At 36.2% G+C, this 12687-nt stretch overlaps 1 pseudogene; it reads left to right on the forward strand.

The window, feature by feature from the left end:
• Positions 1–6286: 6286 nt before the first annotated feature.
• Positions 6287–12687, forward strand: part of LOC129649599 (dihydrofolate reductase-like) — a 29045-nt pseudogene continuing 22644 nt past the window's right edge.

Here is a 12687-nt window from a genome sequence, read left to right on the forward strand (position 1 = left end):
TCTGTAATTATGTGTTTAATCTCCTCCCATTAGGACACAGGCACAAGTCACCCCTAACAAGAAGTCAACACAAACCACTCAAACAATCTTTCCCTCCAAGGGCAAAAACCAAAAGGAAGAAGGAGTAAAACCCTAAACCCTGGGAAAAGGAGACCTCAAGTGGAAAAAGTTAGGAAAAAAAAAAATGAAAAGACAGAGAAATATAGCACAAATGAAAGAACAAGGTAGAAACTCATACCCAAATAAATGAAGAGGAAATAAATGATCTACCTGAAAGAAAATTCAGAATAATGATAGTAAAGATGCTACGAAGACTTGAAAATAGAGTTGAGAAAGTGAAAGAAACATTTAACACAGTTAATAAAATCACCAAAGGCATAGAAGAAATAAAGAATAAGCAAAAAAAAATGAAAAACACAATTACTGAATTTAAAAATACTCTAGAAGGAACTAATAGCAGAATAACTGAGACAGAGGAATGGATAAGTGAGCTGGAAGACAGAATGGTGGAAATAACTGCCGAAGGGCAGAATAAAGGGAAAGGAATGGAAAGAATTGAGGACGGCCTCAGAGACCTTTGGGTCAATATTAAACACACCAACATCTGAATTATAGGGATCTCAGAGGAGGAGGGGAAAAAAAAGAAAGGCACTTAGAAAAATTTTTGAAGAAATTATAGTTGAAAACTTTCCCAACATAGGAAAGGAAATAGTCAATCAAGTCCAGGAAGCAGAGACCCTTACAGGATAAATCCAAGGAGAAACACATAGAGACACTTATTAATCAAGCTAACAGAGATTAAACACAAAGATTACTAAAAGCAGCAAGGAAAAAGCAACAAGTAACATATAAGGGAAAATCCATGTGATTAACAGTGGATCTTTTAGCAGAAACTCTGCAGGCCAGAAGGTGGCAGGATATATTTAAAGTACTAAAAAGGAAAAAATCTACAAGCAAGATTACTATACCCAGCAAAGAGCTCATTCAAAATTGATGGAGAAATCAAAAACTTTACAGACAAGTAAAAGTTAAGAGAATTTAGCACCACCAAACCAGCCTTACAACAATAGTAAAGGGATTTACATAGTCAGTAAATACAAGAGAAAAGAGAGATCTATAAAAGAAAACCCAAAACAATCACAAAAATCCCAATAGAACCATGTATACCAATAAGTAACTTAAATGTAAACAGATTAAATGCACCAACCAAAAGATACAGACTGACTGAACAGATACAAGAACAAGACCCACATGTATGCCTATAAGAGACCCTCTTCAGATCTAGAGACACATACAGACTGAAAGTGAAAGGAAGGAAAAAGATATTCCTTGCAAATGGAAACCAAAAGAAAGCCAAAGTGGCACTCTTTATTTCAGGAAAAAAAAAAAATTTTTTTAATGAAAAAATATAAAAGCCAAAGAGAGACACTATATAATGATCAAGGGATCAATCCACGAAGAAAACATAGCAATTGTAAGTATCTATGCACCCAACATAGGAGCACCACAATACATAAAGCAAACACTAACAGGAATTAGAGGGAAAATCATCATTAACACAATAATCGTAGGGGACATTAACATCCCACTTACACCTATGGACAAATCATCAATACAGAGAATCAATAAAGAAATGCAAATCTTAAATGAAACATTAGATGTTATGGACCTAATTTATATCTTCAGGACTTTCCATCCAAATACAGAAGAATACATATTCTTTTCAAGTGCACATGGAACATTCTCCAGGATAGACCACGTCTTGGGCCACAAATCAAGCCTCAGTAAATTTAAGAAAATTGAAATCATATCAAGTATCTTCTCTGACCATAATGCTGTGAGACTAGATATCAACTACAGGGGAAAACACACACACACACACAAAACACAAACTCATGGAGATTAAACATTACATTACTGAATAATGTAGCAGTTAGTGAAGAAAGAAGGAAAATCAAAAGATTCCTAGAAACAAATGACAATGAAAACATGACGACCCAAAATCTATGGGATTCAGCAAAAGCAATTCTAAGAGGTAAGTTTATAGCAATACAATCCTACTTCTAGAAACAAGAAAAGCATCAAATAGACAACCTAATCCTACATCTAAAGCAGTTGGGAAAAGAACAACAACAACAACAAAAAACCCCCAAAGTCAGCAGAAGGAAAGAAATCATAAAGATAAGTCCAGAAATAAGTGAAAAAGAAGGAAATCATAGCAAAGAGTAATAAAACTATAAACCAGTTCTTTGAGAAGATGAAATTGACAAACCACTAGCCACATTCATCAGGGGAAAAAAAGAGAAAAATCAAAATAACAAAAATTAGAAATGAAAACCGAGACGTTACAACAGACAACGCAGAAATACAAAGTATCATACGAGAATATTATGAGCAACTATATGCTAATTAAAATGATCAGCCTAGAGGAAATGGACAGATTCTTAGTTCAACCTCCCAAGATTGGACCAGGAAGAAATAGAAATTATGAATAAGCCAATTACAAACACTAGAATTGAAACTGTGATCAAAAATCTCCCAAAAAACAAAAGCCCAAGGCCATATGGCTTCACAGGGGAATTTTATCAAACATTTAGAGAAGATCTAATGCCTATTTTTCTGAAACTCTTCCAAAAAGCTTCAGAGGAAGGGACACTTCCAAATTCATTCTATGAGGCCACAATCACCTTGATACCAAAGCCAGGCAAAGACAACACACACAAAATAGAAAATTACAGGCTAGTATCACTGATGAACATAGATGCAAAAATCCTCAACAAAATTCTATCAAACAGAATTCAACAACACGTTAAAAAGCTCATACACCAAGATCAAGTTGGGTTTATTCCAGGGATACAAGGATTCTTCAATATATGTGAATCAATCAAAGTGATACACCATATTAACAAATTAAAAGATAAAAAGCATGTGATCATCTTAATAGATGCCTTTGAAAAAGTTCAACACCAATTTATGAAAAAGTGCTTCACAAAGTGGGCACAGAAGGTACCTACCTCAACATAGAAAAAGCCATATACAATAAACCCACTGCAAATATTATTCTCAATGGTGAAAAACTAAAAGCATTCCCTCTAAGATCAGGAATAACAAGGGTGTCTACTCTCACCACTATTATTCAGCATAGTTTTGGAAGTCCTAGCTATGGCAATTAGAGAAGAAAAAGAAATAAAAGAATCCAGATCAGAAAAGAAGTAAAACTCTCACTGCAGATGACATGATACTATACATAGAAAACCCAAAAGAAACCATCAGAAACTTACTAGAGCTAATTAGTGAATTCAGCAAAGTCACAGGATACAAGCTCAATATACAGAAATCACTCTCATTCCTATATACTAACAATGAAAAATCAGAAAAGGAAATTAAGGAATCAATCCCACTTACCATCTCAACAAGAAGAATAAAATACATAGGAATAAACCTAGCTAAGGAGACAAATGACCTGTATATGGAAAATTATAAGACACTGATGAAAGAAATCAAAGATGACATAAACAGATGGAGAAATATTCCATGTTCCTGGGTAGGAAGAATCAATATTGTAAAAATTACTATACTACCAAATGCAATCTACAGATTCAATGCAACCCCTATTAATTTACCAATGGTATTCTTCACACAACTAGAACAAAAAACTTCACAATCCATATGGAAACACAAAATACCCAAAAACAGTCTTGAGAAAAAAAACGGAGCTGGAGGAATCAACCTTCCTGACTTCACGCTGTACTACAAAGCTACAGTCATCAAGACAGCATGGTACTGGCACAAAAACAGAAATATAAACCAATGGAACAAGATAGAGTACCCAGAGATAAAGCCATGCACCTTTGGGTATCTTATTTTTGACAGAGGAGGCATGAATATACACTGGAACAAAGGTAGCCTCTTCAATAAGTGGCACTTTGGAAACTGGACTGCTGCTGCTGATGCTAAGTTGCTTCAGTAGTGTCCGACTCTGTGCGACCCCACAGACTGCAGCCCACCAGTCTGTGCCATCCCTGGGATTCTCCAGGCAAGAACACTGGAGTGGGTTGCCATTTCCTTCTGGACTGCCACTGCTAAGTCGCTTCAGTCATGTCTCACTCTGTGCGACCCCATAGACGGCAGCCCACCAGGCTCTGCCGTCCCTGGGATTCTCCAGGCAAGAACACTGCGACAGTTATGAGCAAAAGAATGAAATTAGAACACTTCTTAACACCATACACAAAGATAAACTCAAAATGGGTTAAAGACCCAAAAGTAAGACCAGAAATTATAAAACTCTTAGAGGAAAGCATAGGCAGAACCCTCGATGACATAAATCAAAGCAAGATCTTCTATGACCCATCTCCTAGAATAATGGAAATAAAAATACAAATAAACAAGTGCAACCCAATTAAACTTACAGGGTTTTGCACAGCAAAGGAAGCTACAAACAAGGTAAAAAGACAACCCTTAGAATGGGAGAAAATAATAGTAAATGAAACAACTGACAAAGAATTAATTTCCAAAATATAAAAACAGCTCATACAACTCAATATCAGAAAAAGAAACAGCCCAATCAAAAAAGACCTAAAAAACCTATTTCTCCAAAGAACACATACAGATGGCTAATAAACACATGAAAAGATGCTCAACATCACTCATTATTAGAGAAATGAAAATCAAAACCACAATGAGGTATAGTCTCATGCCAATCAGAATGGCTGCCATCAAAAGTGTCTGCAAATAGTAAATGCCAGAGAGGGTATGAAGAAAAGGGAACCCTCCTGCATTGCTCGTGGGAATGTAAATCGATACCCACTGTGGAATATGGTATGGAGTTTCCTTAAAAAAACTAAGAATGAAACCACCATATGACCCAGCAATCCCACTACTAGGCATATACCCTGAGGAAACCAAAATTGAAAAAGACACATGTACCACAATGTTCATTGCAGCACTATTTACAACAGCTAGAACATGGAAGCAACCTAGATGTCCATCGATAGATGAATGGATAAAGAAGCTGTGGTACATATATATGATGGAACACTACTCAGCCATAAAGAGGAATGAATTTGAGTCAGTTTTAATAAGATGGACAAACCTAGAGCCTATTATACAGAATGAACTAAGTCAGAAAGAGAAATATAAATATCATATACTGTTGCATATATATGGAATCTAGAAAGACGGTACTCATGAATTTATTTTCAGGGCAACAATGGAGAAACAGACATAGAAAACAGACCTATGGACATGGTGGGAGAGGAAGAGGGAGAGGGTGAGATGTATGTAGAGAGTAACATGGAAACTTATAATACTATATGTAAAAGAGATTGCCAGTAGGAATTTGCTGTATGACTCAGGGAACTCAAACAGGGGCTCAGTGAAAATCTAGAAGGGTGGCATAGGGAAGGAGATGGGAGAGATGTTCAGGAGGGAAGGGATATCTGTGTACTTATGGCTGATTCTTGTTGATGTTTGATGGAAAACCACAAAATTCTGTAAAGCAATTATCCTTCAATTAAAAAAATAAAGTGACAAAAAAGAAAGTAAATGGTTAATTATCAGGTAACTAGAGGAAGGCTGAGGGGATAAGTGGTAGACTGAATAGAAAGTTAGAAATACTGTGAATAAATTGAAGAGTGAATGGGTAAAGCCGTAATGATAAAATATTACTGATTCTCCATATACGAATGTCCAAATGAAGACTCCCAGTGATACATTTCTTAGGCAGTATGATACAATATCCAGCTCTTTTGAATAATTCCCTGTTTTACTCCTCTTTAATAATAATGATAACTTATATATGAATGAATTTGTATTTTGTAAAGTGCTTTCCTACTCATAATCCTATTTAATTGTATACTAATTATGTGGGTCACTCAAAGCAGTTATTATTTTCTTTTAACAAATGAGGAAGCAGTGAATAGGTCATTTGCCCAATGGTACTTTCAAGTCCATGTAGGAGCCAGAGTAGATTTGCAGCTCATGACAACCAGCCCTTTATTTTGTAGATAAAGACTATCCTAATGTACATGCCTCAACCAGCTGCAGGGTAAAGAGGTGGTAGGTAGGCTTGCCTATCTCATATCTCCCGGGCAAGTGTATTTTTGATTATCAAAATTGCTTCTGTATCATTGTCTGTATCACAGGCTTTTAAAATTTCAGAAATTTTCACTTATCTTTGTGTTACATTTGAGACTGATAACATCCCTGTATTAAAAGATTGCACCTCATGACTTTGTCCCAAGGCAGCTTTATCTGGAAAAATACTGACAGATATGGTTTTGTGAATATGGTCTACATAGAAAGTGAGGTGGTCCTGTTCTTTGTTGGTTTCTTAGCTGTATGTAGACAATGGGTAAGAATTTCCAAAAATAATTATAGTAATAATAAACCATGTAATATATACTTCTTACTGGCATGGCCAGTTTGGGGGCCCTTCCCTGTGGCTGCTAGAAACTGCCTTGTTAAGGAGAAAGTGCAGAGGAAGGAATCAATATACTCCCCTGGTTTTATACAAACATATTTGTACTGTTACCAAACCTAATCCCATCCAACCACACACAGAAATCTAAGATTAGCATTTCTTCTGTTTATTAGCTACCAGTATTTTATCTTTAACTATCTGAAAAAAGTCCTTGCTGATTATTCAGCAGATATAATTCCATATCTAATATATTATTAAAAGATTTATTTTACTAGTATTACATCCAGAAAATATCCACAAACAATGGAAAACAATGCACTTCACATTTGGTGGGAAATGTAAACTTCATAAGTGAAGTGAAGTCGCTCAGTCGTGTCCGACTCTTTGCAACCCCATGGACTGTAGCCTACCAGGCTCCTCTGTCCATGGGATTTTCCAGGCAATAGTACTGGAGTGGATTGCCATTTCCTTCTCCAGGGGATCTTCCTGACCAAGGGATCAAACCTGGGTCTCCCACATTGTAGACAGACGCTTTACCATCTGAGCCAAACTTCATAGAAGATGGAAAACAAGAAGAAAAAAAAAATAATAATATTTCTTCAAAGGGCTTTTGTGACAGTTAATAAGCTAAAGTTTATAATTAATTATTGAGGAGACTCAGTCTTGAAAAGTACATTGCAAACAAAAAGCTTATGTTATCACATATCCCTATATTACAAAGATTTAAAATTATAGGTTTAAGACCACTCAATGGAAAGATTACTGCTCAGTTTATCGAGTTCTCAAATAATATTCTTTCAGTTAGGTCAATCTCAAGATGCCAAGTTCAATTCAGACAGCATGTGCTGAGATCTGTCAGAAAAGAACAAAATCTCTGCCTCTACTTTGCTTAATATTGCATTTTAGAGACAAAAATCTCTAAATATTTTAAAGCAATAAATTCTTGTTATGATTTCCCATCTAGCTGCTGCATTCAAACAGGGATATTTGTAAAGGTTAATACTATGACTATTGTGAGAAGGAATTATATTTATTAAACACGACTCATTGGCTTCTGTAACTCGATTTCAGTTTGCCAGATAGAAGGATGATAATGCATCACAGAGGTTTGCCACACCATCCTATTCCATCCTATAGACTCACCATAAAGATTCAATCAGGATTTCATTTATCAAAATTTTCCATAGAGAGATACAGAAGTAAAATGATTTTTCAATTAAAAGCAGTTTGACTAAAATAACCCAAGAGAAAACTTTGGACAGTAGTTACAGGGAAGAAAGGAGAGGAGAAAGAGGGAAACAGGGGACAGAGGAAAGAATGGTAACATTTTCTCCTTACTTGATGTACATCTTCTCTTACAAGCCCTATCTCTCACAGATAAGGCAATTTGTTATATGGTGAACAATATGCTTTTGTCTATCTTTATCTCTTCCTTCAGGAAACCATCTTTTTTCCCTCCATATTTTCCTGGTGAGACTGGCAATTATGTGTCACCCATCCCTGAAGACTATTTAACCCATTGTTCTCCATTCCTGGGGCTTCCCTGGTGATTCAGATGCTAAAAAAGTCTGCCTGTGATACAGGAGACCCAGGTTCAATCCCTGGGTTGGGAAGATCCCCTGGAGAAGGGAATAGTAATTCACTCTAGTATTCTTGCCTGGAGAATCCCATGACAGAAGAGCCTGGCGGGCTACAGTCCATAAGGTTGCAAAGAATCAGACACGACTGAACAACTGAGGACACATATGATGAGTCATGAGACCTAAGCTAATCAGTCTTTCTAAAAATGAATAGAAAAAAATCTCAGCTCCGTTTGGGCTTCCCTGGTGGCTCAGATGGTAAAAAAAAAATCTGCCTACAATACAAGAGAGCCAGGTTTGACCCTTGGAAAAGACCAATTGTCTCTTAACATCTACCCTAAACATTTTAGAAAAAATACCAGAAGTGAGGTTGATCTGTAAAATGTGTACAAAATCAGTAATATAAATTGAAAATCATAAGCCATTGTTTAATTTTTTCTTCATTGGTGCAAATTGTTCTGGGTCTCCCAAGAGACCCAGGGAAGATACCCTGGAGAAGGGAAAGGCTACCCCCTCCAGTATTGCCTGGAGAATTCCATGGACATAGGAGCCCACTGAGCAATAGTTCATAGGATTGCAAAAAGTCTGACACGACTGAGCAACTAACTCCCTTTGGACTATGAGATATAAGAATACAAGTTGATGTCTGCTAGCATCCCTCTTTTCATCCACACAGAGACTACCTGAGATTTAGTCCACAGACAAACCTAGAGAATATTTTTCAAGTCTCTTGTTTTAACTCTGCCTAGACTTCCCAGTAACATGAGTCAATATGTTCTTTCTTCTTCTTTTCTTTTTTAATTAGGTTAATTTAACTGAGTTTATTACAACTGCCCAAATTTGACAAATACAGCCTTTACATAAATTTTTCTCAATTAATCCTCTCAAAAATTAATTTTACAGATGAGAGGCTTAGTGAGGTTAAACAAACTATCCAAATTCACAATAGAAAAGGTCACAGCTAAATTCAAAGCTGTGTGGTCTGATCAGATTTTTCTTGAACACAGTGCCAATGCTAATAAAGGCTGGACCTTGTGTATCTGACATTCATGAGAGACATACTTTTTCATTTTTCTTTGTTTTTTTATTTTTCATTTATTATATTATTTACTTTTACTAACATATCTTCCTGTATATTCTAATATATATTTCATAGATATTCAACTTTTTTCAGCAGTTTGTCCACTGTCAGTAGAGAAAACTCACCTTCAGCAATATGAGAGTGTGTTGCATATATACCATGATAATTTAGAACAATTTGCACCAAGGAAGAAAAAATAAAGCAATGGTTTATGATTTTCAATTTATATTACTGATTTTGTACATATTTTATAGATCGACCTCATTTCTGGTATTTTTTCTAAAATGTTTAGGGTAGATGTTAAGACAATTGCTAGGCAGCAAAAGATTGTCATGTTTCCTACACGTTCCTTCCTTCTGTCACTAAATCCAGCCTACTCTTTTTTTACTTCATTCATGCAGCCTCTGTTCCAGTGTGATGGAAACTAAGGCTTTGCATACATAAATCAAAAACTTCCTTTTCCTAAACCTCTCTTATTCTTCTTCATTGATCCTACTGTTCCATTCACTGCTACCACACTTACATGTAATTAATTTTCTACTTGCCTACTTGCTCTGCCACATGTGAAAAACTAATATTAATTAGGGACTTCCACTCTGCTCAGCCATGAATATGCAAAAATTATGGCATCATCCATAGCCTTAGAAGCAATATGTTCAGTTGGGAAGATAGACATGTTAATAAAATTCTATAGAGAAGCCATTAGTCTTATGGTATGGGTATAAGCTTGGATCTTCCCTGGTAAAGCATCTGCCTACAATGTGGGAGACCTGGATTCAATCCCTGGTTCGGGAAGATCTCCTGGAGAAGGAAATGGCAACCCACTCCAGTATTCTTACCTGGAAAGTCCCATGGATGGAGGAACCTGGTTAAGCTCCAATCCATGGGGTCGCAAAGAGTCAGACATGACTGAGCAACTTCACTCATAAGCTTCAAAGGCAGTCCAGATATTGGATCAACTAACACAAACAAGACCCAGTGAGAATGTTAGCTCTCAGTCATCAAGGTCCGACAAGGCTGTAGAGATATAGTTGGAGAAGGAGCAGTTGTGTCAAATGGAGGCATGCCAGACAGATGACACAACAGGAATGGAGACATGAGTCATAAAGAAACTTTGCTTGGGTCACAAAGGCATTTGGAGTATGTCTACCCTATGTATAATGAATCCTTTACTAACAACTCTCTCTGCTAACACTTCTCATCCATAGTAGTTGGTCCTCCAGCATCTATATTTATAGTCCATGTCTATAATTATGCACTCCTGATTATAACTCATTAGACCAGAGTGCTGCCTGATCCAAGCTGAATACATAAGCATCCCTTCCACTAGAATTTAGAATTTGGCTTAGAGAGAGAGCTAGAAAGAGATATTTTAAGTTATTAAATCTAAACCTTATGAGTTTCTCTACTAGATCTGCTATGTGGAGAAGAGAGATAAAGAAAAACATGAAACCATGAAGAGAACATGGACCAGTCTGGAAACAGAGAAAGCCCTGATTCATTTATTCATACAACAAAATGTATTACAGAATTATGATATGGGAAGCATTGTGAAATTCAGAGAGCAAGAGGGTAAAGAATAAAATGCAGGTCCTGCTATCATGAAACCAAAGCCTAATGCAAAAATAATCAAGAAACAAGAAGACATCAGACAGTGATTAAGGCTTCAGTGCAGTAAATCAAGGGAATGTGGAAAAAAAAATGTGTTGGGGATTAATTTGGATTAGGGGTTCAGAGAAGATGTCTATAAGGAAGTTTCATCTAAACTAAGATTTAGTGACAAGAAAAACTCATGAAACTGCGGGAAGGAACTTCTGAAGCTGAGAATACAGGAGGGAGTAAATTTAGCACATAAAGGCACAGAAAGAAGGTCAGAGTGATCGGAGCTTAAAGACTGAAGTCAAGAAGATTAAGAGTGAGATAGAGAAGAAACAGGGACCGGATGAGTTAGGATCTTTGTGCCAGGCTAAGGATTTGTAATTCTGTTTTAAATTCAATCATAAACCATTAAAGCATAGTAAGTAGGCCAATAATATGCTGACTTAAGTTCTAAAAAATATTGCTTTAACTTGCAAAGTGGATTCTAGTAAGGAAAGAGGGAAGCAAGAAATTTCCTTATTTCCATAAGGAAATAAGGTCACAGATAACCTAAAATAGCTCAAGTTAAAGAAAATGAAAACTCTTCTCACCAGGTTAATACTAATGTAGATGTAAGAAAGAAGGAATAGGGAAATTAAAAATTAAAAAAGCTTGCTAATAGATTAGAGATAAAAGATGAAGAAAAAAGATAAAACAAGAATAATTCCTTGGCTTTTGAATTAAATATTTAAGTAATTGAAGATGCAATTTTTCTGAAATGCATATGACTGTGAAAAAAACAGATCTGGAGTTTAGTGGGGTGAATTAAGAGTTCTGTTTTGACTACTCCAAATTTGAGATGCCTATGTGACATCCAGGTGGATAGGTCAAATGAGCAATTAGAAAACTGAGTCTGATCATATACATAGTATTGAAAGTCCTGAGCTGGAAGATATCACCTAAAGTATAGATAGAAGCAAAAGCCAAGCCAGTTATAGATTAAGACAAGGAGAAAAGTCTTCAACGAAAACTGAAAATGGTTACCAGTGTTCTAGAATGAAAACACTAGAGTGTGATATTTCAGAAGCCAAGAGAATAAAGGGTTTCAAGAAGGCGGGAGTATTTCTCTATACGAATAGTCAGGGAAGTTGAGTAAGATGAGAAGTTGAGTAAGATGAGAACATGCATAAAATTAAGTTTTGAAATGTTGAAGACTAATTTATTAACAGTATCAGTGTCAGGACAATGATGAAGACAGAGTCCCTACGGGAGCAAGTTGAAGAGACAATAGGAAATGCTTTACTGGAGGAATTGAATTGACACAACTCTTTCAAAATTCTGTTGTTAAGGAGACCAGAAATAGGTAGGAAGAACTTAAGCAAGTAAATTCCTACAATAGGACTGTATTGATGAGAATGAACCCATTGAACAGTAAAGACAGTGAAACAGATGATGCATAAGGGAGGGGAGATAGTTGCAGGAGTGAGGATCTTAAGACACTGGTAGAGGATGAGACAAGGGAGTGAGTGAAGAGACCTTTGTTGAGTAGAGGTACCTCAACAATTGTGGTGGGGAAATAAGCACAGGATGCTGCTATCAATGCTAGGAAAATGATGAAAATGATAGATTTGGGGCTATGAAGGTGTAGGTGTTCCTGCCTTATCCTGTTTTCTTCTTGAGGGCATTAGCTAAGAGTAAGAAAGAAGGTGGAGTGTTGGAGCTTGAGGAAAAGAAGATAGTGTGAAATAATTATTTTAGATAATAGGAAAACAAACATCCCAGGATAGAATGTATGATTCCTGATCAAAGTTGAGTCCTCCCTTGAGATCTATGGTCATGAATATAAGGTGAGGTCAGTTGTGTTTTTTTCCAGTAATATTTATTTGTTCAAGTATTCATAAAGGAATAGCTGGGATTTACCAGAGGTGGAGCTTTTCCACACATGAATTGAATGAAGGAGAGAGATGCATGATAGTTATGGGTTTTTTCAATTAAGTAATTTTCATTATTGGCCATGAAATCTAAAC

The sequence above is a fragment of the Bubalus kerabau genome, chromosome 1, assembly GCF_029407905.1.
Source record: "Bubalus kerabau isolate K-KA32 ecotype Philippines breed swamp buffalo chromosome 1, PCC_UOA_SB_1v2, whole genome shotgun sequence".
Lineage (NCBI taxonomy): Eukaryota > Metazoa > Chordata > Mammalia > Artiodactyla > Bovidae > Bubalus > Bubalus kerabau.